Raw genomic sequence first — 22,008 nt, 5'->3', positions numbered from 1 at the left:
TATCACTATCAGAAAATTTGCCATAAGTTATTTAAAATAGGAAAATACTTACTGCATTGTAATTGGTTAGCTGAACTTTTATTCTATTTTCTGAAACTGTATCCACTAAACCAAGTAGCAATTCATTTTTAAAGAAAATATTAAATGTCTCAAAAATCAATAGTATATCACTTTTATACAAATAAATGAGATTTATCTAGTCTAGTTTACTGAATACCCTAATCCTTGGAGAAATGAATACCATGCCATAGCTTGAACTCACTAAGGTTACAAGGCAAATTAAATAGTAATTTACTTCTGATAATAATGTTAACATAATGTCAAATCTTGGCAAAAGCCCAGTTTCCTTCTGCCTTATTTTCTACTGTTTCTTTGGAATTAAAAAAAAAAAAAATGCTTCAATTTAACAAAATGTAGCATAAGCAAGTGAGATATTTTTTGAAACGCCAAAAAGAAATTAACACTTCAGGCACAAAAGGATTAAGAAAATTTTCATTTGGTAAATACATTTGGCACTGACTAGCTCCTAATCTTCTTTTATTTTATTTTTTACCCCAGGAAATAAAACAAACTCATTAATATCTTCATTTAAAAATTTTAAAAATGAATTTTATAATTGGACTCCCAAGCATAAATTTTTAATATCTAGTTTTATAATCTTAATAAAAATTAGACTTTTTTAGAACCTTCATATTAAGAAAAACTCCCTTGTTTTAAATATTTTTATTCTTCAGGTTTATAACTATGCCAAAGAACTCAGTATAAAAACAGAGATTTCTATTATATTTGTCTAAACTGCTTTCATGCCTTCTTGTCCTCTGTAATAAGAAATTAAATAAGAAATAAATGGTAAATATTACAACATTGCCCTTTAAACTGCTATCATTTCTATACTTGACACTGAAGCAGACATTTAACAAGCATTTCTGACCATCTGTAATGATCTTTCAGGTATATAAAAGTGCATCAACTGATTTACGACAATACCTATCAGAAAACTTCTAATAGCTTTTTAATGTGCTAAGTAGTATATAACATGTAAATCAAAATAATATTTATGTGTTAAAAATTTAGCTTCAAAAACAAGTCACAACTATGTTTCCAACTACTGACCTCAGCTTAAATGTGAGAATGAGAAACTTAGACAACTTTTTGTATTAAATATCTGTTCTATGAAAAGAAAATATTTCTACTTTCTTTACATTGGTCTTCATTACAATGTGTGAATTTTTCACTTTATTTCAAATAATTTTGCTCAAAAAAGCATTAAGGCTAATTCTTCCTGTTAGAATGAAAAATTTAAAATGCAAAAGCAATAAAGGCAACAATAAATTCAATATGGGATCCTTCTTAAAACTACATTTTTCTATCCATATATTATAAATCATAGGCATAGACATCAATTTCTACATAGTTAACTGGGTCAGTTCTTCCAAAGGATAAAAAGCCCTTAGTAGCCCTTAGTAGGGCTTATTCCACATAGTATTTTAAATACCAACCAAAGATAAGCTCAACAAGATATGGTAAATTTTATTTGCTTTGTTTTGTGTGTTAATTTAAGGGAGTTTTTACTCTACCAACTACTACTGAACAAATGTTCAAAGTTATTGTGAAGGTAGAATTATTTACAATTATACATCTTTAAAATGCTATTCATAATCATTCTGTACTTCTGACCCAACTCAATTTTTAGATGTATGTTCTATTCTTTCATCCTTTAACTAAAGTAACAGTAGTCTCCCCTTATCTGTGGTTTTACCTGCTGCAGCTTCAGTTACCCATGGTCAGTCAGCATGGTCAACTCTGTAGTCCAAAAATATTAAATGGAAAATTCCAGAAATAAACAATTTATAAGTTTTAAATTGTTATATTTAAACTTATTTATAAATTTATGTATAATTGTACTACTTTATTATTACTTGTTGTTAATATCCTACTGTGCCTAACATATGATTTAAACTTTATCATAGGTATGTATGTATAGGAAAAAAACATAGTACATGTTATACTATATACAGGGTTCGATACTATCCATGGTTTCAGGCATTCTCTGGCAGTCTTGGGATGTATCCCTGACGATAAGCGGGGATGAATGTGTAGCAAAATCTCAGTTCCCTGGGCATTAAAAACTAGATTCCTCATTGAACTGAAATTAGACTTAAGGGTTAAAAAAATATAACATTATTAGAAAACAGGAACTTAGTAGGGCTTATTTCACATAGTATTTCAAGGCTACTTCCCAAAGTCAATAAAACTTTTAATTTTATTGCATTTCATGATTATACAATTAAGTACTAGCTTTGTGATTCAATTAGCATTTAAAATCTTACAGAAAAGAGGCATTTTGGCAGATAGTTTGAATTATATGATAGTCATTACTCTCAAGCGCTTATAATCTAGGTATTAAAAAGTATGACAATACCTAAAAACAGAGGCAGATGTGGTAAATACTATAAAAGAAGAATAAAGTTCTTAATAGACTTAAGAAGAAAGGGATCATGTTGAATTTAAGAAGAAAGGCTTCTATCTTATGCTAGAAGAGATATCTGAGCAGGGGAATACAAGGTGAAAAAATGAGCTTCAAAAAAACAAATAAAACAGCAATACATAGACAGAATTGATGAGGTAAGACACAGAAAATAGGAAGCTGCTGCCATCACCTTCATAGCTAGTGAAAAGCCTGGCAAAAAGTGATGGCACTAGCTTGACAAGGGAGTATACAGATGTGACAGGTAATGTGAAGGCAGAATCAATATTTTCTAACTAGCTAGGCAAGAAAGCTGGCATAAGAGACTGAAGAATTAAAAATGATGACCATAAGGAAGACCATAAGACAGATTACCCGCAATAATCAAATAACTATTTAATTATGCTTTGTGTAAATTACACTGATAACACAGGCAAAAACAAAAAGAATATTTGGCAAGGCAGAACACTCAATGAAGTAAAATAACATTAAATAATGTTCTAGTTATTAGAAGCTATTCAGAATGAAAATTTCTAATTGATGTTTTAAATTATCTACCTTATATTTCAATTGGTTTATTCCATTTTTTCATTAAACACATATTTTCTAATAACTATTTTAACTATAAAATACACGGTGAGAAAATACCAATGTACATGAAGTAAAACACACAAATGTCATCCTTTGCTATTTTCCCTGAATCACAGGCATCCATCCAACTCCTTATATACGTATTGTCCTCATTCTTTGTTAATGGCTACATACAAATAGTTTTTAATTAAATTTTTTTAAAATAGCAAGATTTCTAAAGGATAATAGTAATGAAAGGGCAAATAAAGCTTTTTCTATTCCATTTAAGTGGCTTCAAACTGTATTTGAAAATCATGTTAGAAAATTTACATTTTCAGTTTCAATTAAAAATTAAAATGTTCAGTTGCCAAAGGTAACTTGGCCACTGAGAAGGTTATATTTCAGAATGAAGGCAAGAAGCAATGGGAAAACCATAAAATAATGTATTTCTTTTATCCTTTTCACCAAATAAGATGAGAAATAAGAATACTAAAGTAAACTTTTAGCAAATATTTTCTTTATATCTCAGATGAGCACCTGTATATACTCCTGAATGTAAGCCCCCGACTCAGGGACTGCAGTGAACTCTAAGAAAGTTAAAAATGAGTTGACCAATAATAAATGTTAGAAATTTTAAAAGTTCAGATCACATCATAAAAGAGAAAGTAAGGAGATAAAAGAACCCAGATGAGGCTGGAAAAAGACCTAAAATACTCAAAGATGTTAAGCTGTTAGAGAAATACGAATAGAATACAGAATCGTAGGTTAGAGTTCACAAAAGAAAACTAATTTGAAGATTGACTTTTTTCTAAAAAGCATTCAAAAAAGCAAAAGATACCCCTATTGACAGGCTGCACATACTAGAAATATAACAACAAACACTGCATCATAACAAGTGGAATAAATATTAAATATTACAATTTATAGATATTTACAACAAAATGGCATTGAAATGTGGAAACAAATGGAAAAGTGGGCTTATCACTAATACAAAAGCCATCACCTTTTAAGAAATACTCATTTTTTCAGGACAAAAAGAGCCAAGCAAACGTAATCACAATAATCTTTCCTCCCTTGCTCATATTAAAACAACATGTGAAAATAATCCTAAGTGTCTCTCCCATTCTATTCACACATTTTCTACAGGCCTCCATAAGCTGTATCCATGGCTTTCAAATATGACAGCTTTGTACTTGCACTAGCAAGTGGTAAAATGTGCTGTCATTCCTGTCACTGACACCAATATCAACTCCCTGCCACTATCAAACCCTGAGGCATCAAGTAAGATAAGGGAGGTGAGCTAAGTCTGTCTGGGATTGAGGTCATTTTCGTCACCCTGCTTCTGTGAGAGCAATATGTCATATTTTTCTGAGAGGTATTAAGCAAAGGCAGACTACCAAAGTACATCAACCAATTTCTCAGGATGAAGAGAGAAAGTGGCTAGCAAGGATGACAAGGTTATGGGGAAACTGCTTTTCCCTCAGACAGCTGTGGACACATAATACTCATGAGATTTGAAAAATTAAATGTTTTAAACGTAACATAAAATTTTAAAATGTTAATGCTAACAAATGACAGCACTGGCCATATTAAACATAGGCTGCAGGAGTGGGAAATACATATGGGACTGTAGTGAGGTAATCATTATATATTAATAAATTTATATTTCAATCAGCCAGTAATATTATACACAATCCCATATGTCATATACTACAAACTGAGTACACTGATTGGGTATACTGCATACTGATTGAGTAAAGAAGAATCAAAGATATATATTTCAATCAAAATATTGCTAATGACTTAGGATAGGTTGAAATATAAAATATCAAATGTACATACTCTGTACTTTAAAAGTCTTACTCTCAATTCTTAAGAAACTTTGTCTTTTCTTTTGCTGTTAAATTTTTTCCAACTATCACTTCTTACAAACAACAAAATGCTAGCAAACTGTAGTTACCTAACAACTTTGTAAAAACTGTCTTAAATGCACACAATACAGTAACAGTTGGTAATACTAATGTACTTTCGCACTACTTTTATAACACCTTTATACTGCTTTTATAATGCCTCCCAAAAAAGTACCTGATACATACCAACTGATCAGTAAATATTAGTGGAATTGAAAACGAACAAATTTTAAACCTCAGACCCTACTGTTTTATCTTGTTTAGAAGGTTGTTTCTCAAAATGTAATCCACCTATATCAGAGATTCTGCAGTACTTTTTAAAATGCCAATTCCTGGGCCCCATATCTGACCCTCTGACTTACTGAATCAGAATCTCTGAGGTTGCAGTCCTGAAAAAAAATTTTTTTTTTTTTTTTTTTAGAGACAGAGACTTGTTCTCTCACCCAGGTTGAGATGCAGTGGTACAATCATGGCTCACTGCAGCCTCAAACTCTGAGGTGCAAGTGATTCTCTCACCTCAGCCTCCCAAGTAGCCGGGACTACAGGCATGCACCACCATGACAAGCTAATTTTTAAAAATATGTCTGTAGAGACGGGGTCTCATTATGTCGCCCAGGCTGGTCTCAAACTCCTGGTCTCAAGCAATCCTCCCGCCTTGGCCTCCCAAAGTTCTGGGATTACAGGTGTGAGCCACCACACCCAACCAATATATGTTTTAGTAAGTACTCTCAGGTGCCTTGTGTGCTGACATTTAAGAATTACTACTTTAGATTTCAGAACACAGACTATGTATCAAGGCAACATTCAATAAATGAAAAGGTACAGAAGCAGCTCTTAATTCAGACTGTACTGCCGTCTTGAAAAAAATTCCTCCATTTACTTCATTTTAACTGATTAAATTTTAGTTGGATTATATATACTATAATCCAGTACTACATTAGCTTTCTAAGAAATAAAATGTTGTTTCTTTAAACAAGGTTATCTAGACAAAAGTTTCCTTTAAGAACCACATACTCTCAGAAGATAAAATGCTACCAAACACATTCACCATAAACTGTTACGTACTTCACTCAACCAAACTACTCAATTAATTATAAAATTGCATGGCTACTATTTTTCATAAAATTCATACTCAAACCAGAAGTACTATTCTTGCACATTTTTGCTCATTTCACTATAAAACTTCCACTTAAACATAATTGACATAAAAGAATTACTTCTAAAAGAAACTTGCAGTGAAAATACTTACAAATCATATTTTGTATATGTTTTGAACAAATGCCATTCAGGTTATGTAGAGGTCTGAATCAAATATTTTTCCTTTGCTATTATTATTTACTTTGTACCATTAATGCAACTTAGTAAACAGTAACCTAATCTTTGATAATTTTATGACATCCTTTAATTTAAATTCCTATGCTGTTTTATAATAGTTTAAGTAATACTGATACTTGATAAATGCCACAAATGGTATTACAGAAACACTACTCTAGGAACATTTCTTATTAACCCTTTCACTAGGAATTTTTTCCAACCACACTGATATTATCTTTTGTTGTTACTTTTGGTTTTTAGTATTTTCATTGATTTAATCATGAAACTAACCTATCACAACTTATTATTGAAAATGAGCATTATTGAAAATCAGCTGCTAGCAAATACAACTTAAAGATACAAAGACAAGGCCGGGAGTGGTGGCTCACGCCTGTAATCCCAGCACTTTAGGCGGCTTAGGTGGGTGGATCACCTGAGGTCGGGAGTTTGAGACCAGCCTGACCAACATGGAGAAACCCATCTCTACTAAAAATACAAAATTAGCCAGGTGTGGTGGTGCATGCCTGTAATCCCAGCTACTTGGGAGGCTGAGGCAGGAGAATCGCTTGAACCTGGGAGGCAAAGGTTGTGGTGAGCCGAGATCGCACCATTGCACTCCAGACTGGGGGGGCAACAAGAATGAAACTCCGTCTCAAAAAAAAAAAAGAAAAAAAAAAAAATACAAAGACAATAATTCAATAATTCAGGTGACTGGATATGGCCACATTATAGAAAAATATTTGTCAAATAATACATTCCAGATAAACAATGGCTTTAGTATAGGGTTTCCCAGGATCTCATAAAGTACCCTAAATCAGATGCAAAATGCCATGGGTGTGGTTATGCACTTTTTTTTTCCTAGAACAAAGATTCAAATTCAGGAAGATCCTCTAAAGAGTATGTAACCCAAAATTAAAATAAAAATCATCGTCAGTGTTAGGAAGAAAGCAGGGAAGCAAAATTGGTAAATGTTAGATATAATTTTATTTATGTATATCCTCCCTTATCCTAAAGATAATATAAAATAACGTTAGCATTTTCTTTTTCTGTTTTGAGACAGGGTCTCACTAGTTTGCCCAGGTTGGCCTCGTACTCCTGGGTTCAAGCAATCCTCCCTGCTCAGCATCTCAAGTGGCTGGGGAGACAGGCGCGCATCATTGCACACAGCAAGATGACTTTAAAAGGCATAGAATTTTAGATACAACTGAACTAAACAAAAAAATAATAAAATCAGAGCAAAGAGCATGAAAAGGACGAAAAAATACTTGTATCATTAAGTCCTGTATTCTGGCAAGAGGTGAGCCACAAATTGTTCCTTATGATTTCTTTTTAATTTTTATTTTAGGCTCTTTCCTTGAATTCTATGTACTTTCTACTAGGTCATTTAAACAGGGAAAAGGAGCTGATTACATGTCTCAGCATTGGTAAGATTAAAAACTCCCTAGATGCTCAGTACAAGTACAAACTATTGATACTAAGACCAGAGAGCAGTGACTCTCATGGGCCTTCCCATGTCTCTCATGGGTCTTCTCAATGTTTTCCACAACTATAACGATATCTGAAGTCTCACGTGGTTGTTTCTTATATCCCTCAATGTATAACACTGGCCACAACAACCTTGTAGAAAAGGCGACAAGAAGTCTCAAATAGCTAATGATTATAATTACCCTCAATGTACAATAATAACATCAAACTAAAGTGAAATTTAGTAAAAAGAATTAGATGGGAATGGTTGTCTAGGTATAAAACCCTCTGCAACTCTGGTTTAATCCAGGGATAGATTCTAGAACGTTAAAACAGTGGATTTGAATCATTTCATAACACAACTAAGAGGTCAATCAGACTGGGTAGAAAGGGAAGGGTAGTACCTCCAACTGAAAAGAAGACAAGTGTTCTTAAAAACAAAAATGGCCTCTAGGTTTTCTAATACAGTTACTTTCTCCTTCCCTTACCCCACAACCTTCAGAGATTCACTAAGAGAAATGGAGCATGGACTGATAATCTTCAGAAATACCTTCCACAAATATTCTCTCTCAACAAAATTATGGAAAATAATTGACAGGGAAATTATAAAGTACAGAACACAAACTTGAATAGCCACCAGAGCTGAAAAGACTAAAATCTCAAGAACGCCACTCTGTTTTGTGCAGAGGTTGCTGTTACCAAATTCTGAAATAAGCTAAAGAACTGAATTTTCATTAACTAATTTTAAGAAAAGTCTACTTTGCCTGAAATTTCTGGTTCTCAAAACTGATGATTTGATTCAAAGATACAGTTAGAACAGATACAATAACAGCTAAAAGAACTGTGTTCTGAATTACATGACAAAGGATACCCCACAAATGCTTTATCACCATTGTCAAACACAAGAAATAAGATACTGTTAAATACAGTATTCTTCTATCGGTACTATTTATATTAACACATATGCTTACCGATTTTACAATGTAACTGGCTTCTCAAACTAAATAAATGTTTCTAAAAACTTGGTGAATAACATGTCACAGAATCTAGTGACACAAATACACCCAGACTAAATTGTCTGACAACAATAATCATAAATCCTAGTTACTATAGTATACAAGTCTGTTATATTTTAAGCACTGAAAAAAATTATAAAAGCACTTTTAAAGGGTCCATTATGATAGAACTTAGCCCTCACTTAATGCCAAATTTGAACATTTCATAAAACATTGGGGTTGTATTTGCTTACAGAAGCAGAGGAGATAAGATAAATATGCCAACATCAATGTCACAAGGCAAAATATAGTAAGACTATAAGTAAAGAGCAATTGGGCTCAAAGGAAAAGGAGGCACATGTACCTGGAAAAGGTGTAGAAAGCAAATGGCACTTGAAATGAACTCTGAATGAAGGATGAGACTGGCTGATGGCATCAGGGCAAGGACAGCACATTAGGCAGAGGCACAAACTTGGGCAATTGTACAGAAGCAAGAAAAGCAAGTCTCCAGGAAACAATTCACTTTGGTAGACTCCACACTCTATGAATGTAGAAGCAGACGGAGATAAAGCTGGAAAATAGGTTACATTCATGTTCGCCGGGCCAAAAAAAAATTATAATTTAATCCCAAAGCCTAGAGAAAGTCTTTCTAGACTTAACAGTATGGAAGCGTATGCTGAAAAACATACATTTTTCACTTTCTATTTCCATCATCATAGTTTATGCCCTCAATACCCTATACCCCTGTAAGGTGAAGATATCAAGTCAGAGGCTAGCAATCTCTCACAATTTCCATTTCCATTTACCTAAAATACAATTCTGCTCATTTTCAATCCTGATCACAAATCTTCAACCAGATACTCATCACTGAGACTTAAAATACTACATAATATATAACAGAAAATAATTCAAATCCAAATATTGCAGCAATGTCTTCATATTTTTCAAATGTAGAATTAAGACGCCATACAAATTACTCAAAGACACAGTCTTGGAAAAAAAATGCCAGTGGAAAATGCGTATGTCCAATTCCATTTTCCTATTAAAAACTATAAAAAAGAAAACAGTAAAAAATCTAGCTGTAAATAGTAATAAGTGAAAAATAACTAAAATGCAACAAAAACCATAATCCTAAGATTTAAAAAGGAAAATAATACACAAACAACTGAACTGCAACAGAAAGTCCATACAAGACTTAAGCAAATATAAGAATTTATTATGAAAAATAACATATTCCAAATCTGTGAAGTGATGGATTATTAATTAAGTTGTGTTGGAGAAGTAACTAAACAATGGAAAAACAGGGCTTAATGCTTAACCATTCCCAGAGTCAGTGAGTTGTACAACTCCAGAAAGCACAGTTTACATTATATTCTATGTGACAGTAAATAGTACTGCCTAGAGTTGTGAGATGTGGTTGCTATGTGCGTAAGTTACACCAAAATAAACAGCAGACAGGTAAAAGTAAAATCATAAAAAACATCCAATAATATGGAGGTGAATATTTTTGTAATATTGTGGTGAGGAACCAAATAAATCCATTACTAAGTAAAAGATTAACAAGTCTAATTATAAAACTTCTAAAATTAAACCTAAAACATCAAAGAATAAACTGGGAAACATACTTACAACTTATGTAGTAAAGCAAATTTACCTCTATTATATAAAGAATAGTTACAAACCAACATGGCAAAAGGAAAACAGGCACAGAATACAAACAGGTAACTCACCAATGAAAAAGAATGACAAACACAAAACTCTTCAACTACATACAGCAAAAACAAATCCAAATTAGAATAAATTTTAAAACAAATTAATATACCAATGTTTACATGTGCTTAGCAAACAATTTCAATTTTTTTTCTTTTTTTTAGAGATGGGGTTCTCACTATGTTGCCCAGGCTGATCTCAAACAATCCTCTCACCTGGCCTCCCAAAGTATCAGGATTATAGGTGTGAGGCACCGTGCCTGGCTAGAAAATAATTTTTAAATGCTTATGACTAACAATTTTGATAAACCTATGAGTATTTTTCACGTTACTACACAAAATATATTTTGTTTTGAAATATTAAGCAAAAACCTCAAACGCGACCTTTGATCAAGAAATTCAACTTCTAAAACGTATCATAAGGAAACAATTGAACAACTGTGCAAAGATGTATGTTTAAGGATGATCAAAACAGTGTTTATACCAGTAAAAAAAAGTTTGACTAAAATAATTAACAATAGATTATTTACATAAAGTATTGGATAGTTTTTAAGTATTATCCAGCCACTAAAATTATGACATGGATTTATGTTTCTTAACATGGTATTATGTCCATAATGTAATCTTAGGTACAAAATAGTATGTCTAATAAATATAGTAATGCATAGGCAAACAGTTGAGAGGTTAGTTTCTGAAAATGCTGATAATGAATCTCAAGATTATATCTGTAGTTTTTAGTTTTCAGCAATCAACATATGCCTCAATTTTCTAGTTTTCACAATGAACATATATTGTTAATATAACTTTACAAATTAAAAATGTTTATAAGAAATATTGTTTTATTAAACCATTGAAAGTATGACAGTAGTATTTCATTTTAAAAATACACAAAATTGAGCTGATCATTCCAAGCCCATTTATTTAAAAAAATGTAAAAATATAGCACATGGCAGGCCTTTACAAAAATTCCTTCCTCTGCTACATTTTGGGTCCGTACTGATAGTTACCAAACATAAGTGTAAAATTATATTATTAAAAAATATATACATATGAAAAATTGAGCCTGTGAAAATCAAATAAATTGGTCATCTGGATATAATACTTAGAAAAGACATTTTCTCACAAAGTACTGTCCAGATTGAGACTAAGTTGTTGACTAAGACATCCAGATCTTGTTTCTCTTGTGTTTTGTTTTCTGCTATCTTTTATTCATGAGCATACTATACAATATGCTCATTCCCTTGTAATATTTTGAAGAAATTGAAAAAGATGAAAACATATCATTATTATCAATTATTTGGTTTAAGCCAAAAGAATAATAGGCTGGGTGCGGTAGCTCACGCCTGTAATCCCAGCACTTTGGGAGGCCAAGGAAGGTAGATCACTTGAGGCCAGGAATTCAAGAGCAGCCTGGGCAACATAGTAAAACCCCATCCCTCCACAAAAAATACAAAAATTAGTTGGGCATGGTGGTGCACGCCTGCAATACCAGCTTCTCAAGAGCCTAGATCCTTCTCAAGAGAGGATCACCTGAGCCCAGGAGGCAGAGGTTGCAGTGAGCCAAGATTGTACCACTGCACTCGAACCTGGGCAACAGAATAAGACCCTGCCTCAAAATATTAATAAAAAATTTTTTTAAAGAATAACAGCATTTTTCTCATTTCTTCCTCCTGCTTTCAAACTATGCATTTCCCCAAAGTTATAATGTTACATATATGAAACCTGCCATTTTCCATTTTTAGAGACCTGAGCAACCAAACACAGTACATTGTGATTTTTCCAACCTTTGGAATGTTCCTTGAGTAAGTTTTCCTCTGTTTTCTTGTATCTGTAATTAGGCCAGGCTATGAAAACTATAGAGGCGAAAATTAATTAAGTTGTACATTTACAGTATATGCACTTTTTTCCATACTTCACTAAAATGTTAAAACTGTAGGGACCATTTAAATGATGCCTGTTTAATGTCCTTAAATGTTCTCTAAAACACATTTAAGTAAATAGAAGCAAAATATAAACTCTTCACTAAAATGTATTCTTATTTTCTTGGAATATTAAAAATGAATACATTTAAATCTCAAACCAATTTCATATCTCAGCTGAGATAAATGATGGTTTAAAAGAAAATGCAGACTGCATCAATGGAAGAGGCACCATCTATCACATTAAATTTAAAAAGGAAAGCTGTATAGTTAATTCAGCTTCCGGTGACAAATAATATTGTTATAACCCTACCCAAATTTACTAAAGTTCTAAGTTTACATATACTTTTGTCTTACAGAAGTCTGGTCCCCATTACCACCTCTACCAGAGTATAACTTGAAGAAATAAAAGAGAAAGTCCAAGAAAACAAGTTCACCCAGTGTTAAAAAAGAAAAAAATCTATGTTTAGTGAGGAAGAAAACTCACACTGTAACCTCAAATTCTTACTTCACAATGACTATACATGTTAAGTATGTAACCTAATAACTACTTACAAAGGAATGACCCCCAAAGAAAGCCTCCCAGTCATATCAAAAACTTTAAGGGCACGTGTATTCAACACCTAATTTGCAACACAGCAAATAATTGCCCAGGAGATTTTTTTTAAAAAGAGAAAGAAATCCAACTCTTCTTCCTACTAGCCGTGTGATCCAGGAATGCTACTCATCTGATTCTCTTTGCCCATCTGTAAAATGATAGCATCTACCTCACAGAGTTGTGAAGCTTCAGTGAGATAAGCACAAACAATGTTCAGCATCATACCTGCCATACAGCAATCAATGGAAACTTTTATCATTATTATTTTTAAATTTTATTTTAAAAACAACTAACAAATACATTTTTAATTCAATTATGTGATGTAGCTATTTTTTAAAGGAATAAATTATTTTTAAAAGGAATGATTATGATTTCTTACCTCAGTAGAAATTTCAGAGACTTGATTTTCACTTTTCTTAAATGTTTCTACTCTCTTCCAGTACTGTCCCCCATCCCACCTCTCTGAGATAGGGTCCTGTTATATTGCCCAGGATAACCTCAAACCCTTGAGCTCAAGAGATCCTCCCACCTTAGCCTCTCAAGTAGTTGGGATTACAGGCACATGCCACGGTGTCTTGCCAGTGTCCATCTTTAACACAGAAATCTTTACAGTAATACTCCAATATCTTGTTCCTAGAAACATATGCATGAGAAATGTGTGTACAAAATACCATCTTTTTCTTTTTTTTTTTTTTTTCAAGAAAAGCATTACATGATGTAATGGGAGATGGGGAACAGTATTTTTGAGCACACAGAAGTAGAACACACAATCACAAATTATGATGTATGCTCCAAATGATCATCAAAATATCACATGAATTTGTTCTTTAGTTATATTTCTAAAGAAAGAAAACAGAAGGAAAGCAATATTTTGAAGACCTACTATATACTGGGCAGGGTCAAAGGAAACCTACTCTGGCTTGTTACTACTTCCTAACAGTCCTCCGAAACCTGAGTGAGAAGTTAACTTCTGGTAATTCACAGTTAGAAACAGGGATGGAAATGGGATTTAAACCAAGATCTAAATGGTTTCAAAGCCTATTCTTTCTTGTCTCTTAATCACAAATTATATAGCAGAAATGATTATAATAGTTTATGGTATCACTTTATGATGTTATAAAGCCTCTAAAGTATTAATAAAGTATTATTTTGATGGAAAAAAGTTTATGAATACAGTGTTGTTCTCATTATTATGTTAAAATAACTAGTCTCCATATGCCCATTCAACAAGATTTATTCAAAATCATTTATCCTCAGTAGAAGTCTTCCTAACTAATCCTTTGCAGTTTTTAATGTTGTTGCTACCATTTAACTCACTTTAAAATATCAATTTCGTACTTAGTTTTAGGTAGAAAGTCTCCAAATCAATTAATTAGGTGGTTATTCTTCAATATCCTCAAACTTCATCAAAAACAACAGCATACAAACAAAATACCTTCTCTCTATCCTCTACCTTCTGTCCTGCAATTATCACAACTTGGCATTAATGGAAAAGACCAAGCAGAGATTACTTTGCTTCTTTATCTTCCAAAGAGATCAATATCCTGGGTACTCTTCCATCCCTGAAGAGTAACTAGACAAAGCTGGAGGATGTGGGTTATTATACGGCACATCCCAATAAAACACCATTTTATCCCCCTCACTCTCTTACTCCACATAGACTGTTGATACATATGTTAACCATTCATGCTCTCCATTTTGTCCCAAGATGCCATTCTTCCTCAAGTCTTTTCCCAAGTGAAGGCTCATACCCTACAGCTGCCAATGAATGTTCTATTACTTCTCCCAGGAAAAAATATGGCTTCCATTTTCAAAGTCCTTTTAGCAAAGGAACTTTTTCTTTTCCAAATAAAATAGTTTACAAAACTCATATTTATAAACAAGATAAGAGCAAACCACTCTCAATGAAGCAAAATTAGGAGACCAAAGTGAAACAGCTCAACATTCCTTTCATCCAAATCACAAGGATTCCTCACAACACAATGCAAAACAAACATGATTTTGAAGAACTAGCCTCAATAGAAAATTCCATGAGAAATCTCCTGCTCACTGTACTAAAATCTTGACTAAATATATTCTTCTGTTAGAAATTAAATAACTACGACTCATAAATAGACTCACCCTACACCTGTAGTCAGATCTGTGATAATATCCTGTAAGCATCCCAAAGACTAAGAATGAAATTCATTAATCTGCATAATTCTAAAACAGGCACATAAACAGATGGACACGTATAAAAGATATTTTATAAGCAATATCCAATTATAGCTGTTTATTTTAAATCATCAGTTAATATTTTGTACCTGTGTATAAAAAAATATCTAGTTTCTCCCAAAACAAAGTCTTATAATTCTGACACTTTTCTGTCAGGACAATCAGGACATAGTAAAAAAAAAAAACAACAGTAATAGTGTGTGTGCGCGCGTGTGTGTGTGTGCGTGTGTGCGTGTGTGTGTGTGCGTGTGTGTGTGTAGTTTACTTCGCTTTAACTCTAATGTCTTTCTAGAGAATAACTTCAAAGATCATTCTTCCTCCAAAACAAACAGTCCTCTTTCCATGTAACTGACATAGTACAAACGCTGCATGTATTAGTTTCTTATTGCTACTGTAAAAAATTACCACAAACCCAGAGGCTTAAAAAGCACAAATTTATTATCTTATAGCTTTGAAGGTAAAGTTCAAAACAGGTCACAATAGGCTAAAACCAAGATGTTTGCATCGCTGTAATCCCTTCCGGAGGCCATTGGGGAGAATCTGTTTCCCTGGTCCTTTAGGTTGCTGGCAGAATTGAAGTCCTTATGGTTGTGGGACTGAGGACCCCGTTTCCTTGCAGGCTATCAACTAAGGACAGTTCCCAGCTTCTAGAAGACATCTACATACCTTGGCTTATGATCTCCTTCTTCCATCTTCAAAGCCAACGATGGCAAATCAAGTACTTCTCATGCTTCAAATCTTTCCTGTCTCTTCTTCCATCATCCCACCCACTCTTCTGCCTTCGTCTTCCAATCCAGAATAATCTCCCCCTCTCAAAGCCTATAATCTTAATCATATCTGCCAAGACCCTTTTGCAATGTAAGGTAACATATTCACAGGCTCCAAGGATTAAAACATGGACTCTTTGGAGGACCATTATTCTGCCTATAGTGCCATACTTGTTGAGCTGCACTGATTTGAAGTCAGAAAAAATACCACAGAACATGTCATGATCTGCTGTGGTCTGAATGTGTCCCCCAAAATTCATATGCTGGAAGTTTAATACCCAATGCAACAGTGTTGGGAGGTGGGGCCTTTTGGGAGATGTTTAGCTCATATAGGCTCCACCTTATGTACACATATAGCAATGCTGCTATAAAAAGGGTTTGCAGGAGTGGGTTCTCTCACTTCTGCTCTTATCCCACATAGGAACACAGAGTTCATCTCTCTTGCCCTTGTACCTTCCGCCACATGAGGATGCAGCATGAAGGCCCACATCGAATGGCAACAACTTGATCTCGGACTTTCCTGCCTCCAGAACTGTGAGATACAACATTTTTGTTCTTTATAAATTACTCAATCTGTAGTATTCTGTTACAGCAGTACAAAACAGAGTAAGATACTATCCTTTAGCCTCAAAAGCTGTTAGGATCAAAAGCATTAGAGTTCAAAATACTGAGCAATTGCATCATTAAATATTACCACTATGAGTAAATCCATCAATTAGAATAGCTATTATCACTAAGCCCTTACTTCTCTTGAAATCAAAGAATATCTAAATATGTGAACATAACCTATGGCTGAATAAATTAAATTTCTTATTGTAAAATAGAACTTATTTATAATTTTAGACTCCTCTCTCTTTGCTTACCTGCCTCTGTGTCCCACAAATCTCAATCCCTAAATAATGTTACCACAAGGCTAAAGTCACATTGGAAGACACAGGCTTAGATGGTATCTTCTAGAAAGCACAATATTGTTCTTGTCATAGAAGCAACACCAAACTTAAATCAGTGACAAGACCCATGAGTTCAACACATGCAACATCTAGAATCTCTTAGAATCCCTATATTAAATATATTCAAAGACTATGAAAAAGGTGTTGCTACTTCGAATTAGTTTTGGCAAAAAGAAAGAACAACTTCTGTTGGCATAGTTTTTCTGCTGTTCTTCTAAATAAGGCAGAGATGTGCCTTAGAAAATAAACTGTTAAATAGCTAGAAAAACAATAACATGTAACTAATTTGAGTATTTATTAAAAATTTCCACAAGATGTATCATCTTTTCAAAAAACAAGTAATTTAATAGCAATAGACCCCAAAAACCAAAGTAAAGATACTTGACAACATTATTATATCCATTTGTTCTTTGGGAATACAGAAATTTTATATACATAAAATTTAAGTTTATATTTAATATTACCTCTTATTTCAAACTAAAAATAACGCATAAGCTCTCAACCTACATAGACTGTTATCAAAGTGATTTAAATTTACAATGCATATCCAATTTTACAGTCTTTGAGTGCCTATGAGAAACAGGAAAATACAAATTAGTTTCATCTAGCTTCCACTGATGGCAGAGTGAACTGGTCATGCATAGTTTCCAGCAGATAAGCTCTAAATCTACATAAAGCATTTTTAAAAACACACCATAGTCATGTGCCACATAATGATGCTTTAGTTAGTGGTCTCATAAGATTATAATGGAGCTGAAAATTTCCTATTGCCTATGATGTCACAGCCATAGTAACTAGCACAATATATTACCTTCTCTATGTTCAGATATGTTTAAGTACACAAGTACCACTGTGTTACAACTGCCTATAATATTCAATACATCAACATGCTGTCCAGGTTTGTAGCCTGGAAGCAATAGGATATACCATATAGCCTAGGTGTGTAGTAGGCTACATCATCTAGGTTTGTGTAAGTACACAAAGATGAATCACCTCAAGACACATTTCTCAGAACATATCCCCATCATTAAACGATGAATACTGCACTTGAAGGTGACAGAAATAACTAAAAGCAGAAATACACCAAAGAAAGATTTACTTTTAATTATAGAAATTGCAATGGGTAAGAATTGCAAGTCTGGTCATTTTTGCCTAATGGCACTCACTACCACAACTCCCATTCCAAATCCCATAGATACAGACTTACATTCTGGAGACGGCAGAGAATAGGAATCAGGGCAGGCAGAGTAGTCATTTAATATAAAGCTGGGGACAAGAGGTTGAGGGGTGGAATCCTGAAAGCCACAGGAGCAAGATCAAATCCCTGCCTTACCATTAAATTACATATGCGTGGGAGAGATCCAATGGGGATTTGGAGAAAAAAGCAATCTAAAGTCAGAGAGGAATCTACCCTTAAAAGATGTGTGAGATGAGTGAGTTTGCTGCTTTTTCAGACTGATAGCATTCCCCAAACAGTGCACAGCTATAATGGCAGAAAGCTGGGGCCTTACTAACTTGCAATGTCAAAGGACTGAGCTCATGGCTAGCAGAGCAACTGAAAGGACAGGGAAGAAACACACAAAGGAAAAAGAGGTAAGGGCCATAATTTTAGTACGAACTTTGCCAGAATCCTTGGTGATGGCTAACTACAAAGGTACAGGGAAAACCATAGGGTACTACATTCTCAAAGTGGCAGCTGTAAGATTAAAGAACTGAGCGAAACCAGCAACTACACAATACAGGGAAAAATAATGTACAGTATAAGACCAGACAAGTTAAATTTGTTCTACAGGCTAGAACAAAAACATCATGAGCGATACTCAGAGAACATAACAGGATCTAGAATCAATAAAATGTACTATCCATAATGTCTAGTTTTCAACCAAAATTTATTTCACATGCAAATAAATGAGGTAAGATGATCCATAAGCATGAAAAGGAAAAAAAAAAGTCAATAGAAATTGACTCAGAGTGGGCTAATATGTGGGACTTAGCAAAGACTTCAAAGCAGCTACTATTTCACCTGAAGTAATTCAACACTAAGTAGACTGTAGTAATTAAAGATGCATGTTGCAATCCCCAGTGTAATTCTTAGAAAAATAGTACAAGTATATAGCTAAAAAGTACACAAACAAAATAAAATAGAAGACACAAAAGTATCTGATTAACATAAAAGAAAGCAGAAAATTCCAAGAAAGGAAATCCCAGACCAGATAACTTCACTGGTGAGTTTGGCCAAGTACTTTATTTCATTTTTTAATTTATTTTTGTTCTTTTTTTCATTCATTTATTCATTTTTTTTTTTTTTAAGAGACAAGGTCTCGCTATTTTGCCCAGGCTGATCTCAAACTCCTGAGCTCAAATGATCCTCCCACCTTAGCCTCCTGAGTAGCTGAGATTATTACAGTCACATGTCACCACACCCAGCTGGACCAAATATTTAAAGAGTAAATATCAATACTTCTATAACTCTTTCCAAAATTTAAAGAGAAGGGAATGCTTCCTAACTCAGTCATGAGTTAGGGCCAGCATTTGCCTGACACCAAAGTCAAAGACACTACAAGAAAACAACAGTCCAATATCCTGTATAAATACAGATTAAAAAATCCTCAACAATATACTAGCAAACCAAATTCAGCTGCGTATTAAAGGGATCATACATCATGAACAACTAGGATCTATCTCTGGAACACAAGAGTAGTTCAACATACAAAAATTAATCAACAGACTGGGCACGGTGGCTCACGCCTGTAATCCCAGCACTTTCGGAGGCTAAGGCGGGTAGATCACTTGAGGTCAGGAGTTGGAGGCCAGCCCAGCCAACACGGAGAAACCCCATCTCTACTAAAAACACAAAAATTAGCTGGGTATGATGGCATGCACCTATAATCCCAGCTACTTGGGAGGCTGAGGCATGAGAACTCCTTGAACCCAGGAGGTGGAGGTTGCAGTAAGCTGAGATCATGTTACTGAATTCCAGCCTGGGCAATAGAGCCAGACTCTGTCTCAAAAAAAAAAAAAAAAAAATCAATCAATATAATACACCACATTAATAGGATGAAAGGAAAAAAACACATGACCATTTCAACCGATGCAGAAAAAGCATTTGACCAAACTCAATACCATTTCATGATAAAAACATTTAATAAATTAGAAATAAAAGAAAAACTTCCTCAACACAATAAAGGTCATATATGAAGAACACACAACTAACAAAATACTCAGTTGTGAAAGACTGAAAGCTTTTTCCCTAAGATCAAAAAGACAAGGCCAGACACAGTGGCTCACACTTATAATGCCAGCACTTCTGGAGGTAAATGCAGGAGAATCACTTGAGCCTAGGAGTTCAAGACCAGCCTGGACAACACAGCAAGACTACATCTCCACCAAATAAAAATTAAAAATTAGCCAGGCATGGTGGCATGCCTGTGTCCCAGCCATTCAAGAGGCTAAGGCAAGAGGCTCACTTGAGCCCAGGAGTTTGAGGTTATAATGAGATACGACTGCACCACTGCCACTGCACTCCAGCCTGAATGGCAAAGCAAGGCCCTGTCTCTACAAAACAAAAGACAAACAAGTATTAGCCTGCACCTGCTCCACCAACACTTCTATAGTGTTGGAAATCCTAGCCAGAGCAATTGACTAAGAAAAAGAAATAAAAGACATTCAAATCAAAAGGAAAGTAGTAAAACTGTCCCTGTTTGCAGATAACATGATCTAATATTTACAGAAATGCATAAAGACCCCACCAAAAAACTATTAACATAAAAAAATTCAGTGAAGTTGCAGAATACAAAATCAACATACAAAAATCAGTTTCATTCCTATGTACCAATAACAATCTATATGAAAAAGATATTAAGAAAACAATCTCATTTACAATTGCATCCAAAGAATAAAATACTAGGAATAGACTTAACTAAGAAAGTGAAAGACCTGCATATTCAAAACTACAAAACACTGATAAAAGAAACTAAAGAACTAAAGAAGACAAACAAATGGAAATACTTCTAATGTTCATAGATTAGACGACTGAATACCGTTAAAATTTCCCTACTAATCAAAGTGGGCTATAGATTCAATGCAATCCCTATCTAAAACCCAATGGCATTTTTTAGAGAAATAGGAAAAAAATCTAAAATTCATATGGAACCACAGAAGACCCTGAATAGTCAAAAGAATTCTGAGAAACAATAACATAACTAGAATCATCATACTTCTTTTTATATATATATATAGATATAGATATATATACACACACACACACACAGTTATAATAATTAAATAGTATGGTACTGGCAAAAAGAAAGACAAACTGATGCAACAGAGTCCAGAAATAAATTCATGCATGTATGATAAACCAATGTGTAACAAGGGTGCCATGAATACATAAGGAGGTAATGACAGTCTCTTCAACAAATACAAAGAAAACCAGATATACAAATGCAAGGGAATGAAACTGGACCCTTATCTTACACCATACACAAAAATCAACTCAGAATGCATTAACGACTTACCTGTTAGACCTGAAACTGTAAAACTCCTAGAACGACACGTGAGGAAAAACTCTGTACCACTGGTCTTGGCAATGATTTCACAGATGTGACCAAAAACACAGACAACAAATGCAAAAAACAGACAACTGGCACTACATGAAACTAAAGAGGTTCTGCACAGCAAAGGAAACAAGAAGATGGGAGAAAATATTCACAAACCATGTATCTGATAAAGGGTTAATTTCCAAAATGTATAAGGGACTTTACAACTCAATAGCAAAAATAAAAACCCAATTAAAAATGAGCTAAGGACTTGAATAGACGTTTCTCCAAAGAATACATACAAACAGCCAACAAGTATATAAAAAGATCATTAATATCACCAGTCATTAGAGTAATGCAAATCGAAACCACAGTGAGATACCACCCCACATCCATTAGAATGGTTATTATAAAAACAAACAAACAAACAAGCAAAAACAACAAAAAACAAGACACGTGCTGGTGAGGTTATGGAGAAATTGGAATCCTTTCATACTGTTAGTGGGTATGCAAAATTGTACAACCCCTATAGAAAACAGTATGGTGATTCCTCAAAGAAATTGAAAATAGAATTACTACATGATCCAGGAGTC

At 33.9% G+C, this 22,008-nt stretch overlaps 1 protein-coding gene across 1 annotated transcript in view; it reads right to left on the bottom strand.

The window, feature by feature from the left end:
• The window catches only part of COG5 (component of oligomeric golgi complex 5), a 368,980-nt gene that overhangs the window by 277,526 nt on the left and 69,446 nt on the right, over positions 1 to 22,008 (bottom strand). The gene's annotated exons all lie outside the window — the stretch shown is intronic.

Source organism: Macaca thibetana, chromosome 3 (assembly GCF_024542745.1).
Source record: "Macaca thibetana thibetana isolate TM-01 chromosome 3, ASM2454274v1, whole genome shotgun sequence".
NCBI classification, from domain to species: domain Eukaryota; kingdom Metazoa; phylum Chordata; class Mammalia; order Primates; family Cercopithecidae; genus Macaca; species Macaca thibetana.
Note: the sequence above shows the minus strand (reverse complement) of the source record. Positions and strands in the feature narration are given on the sequence as shown.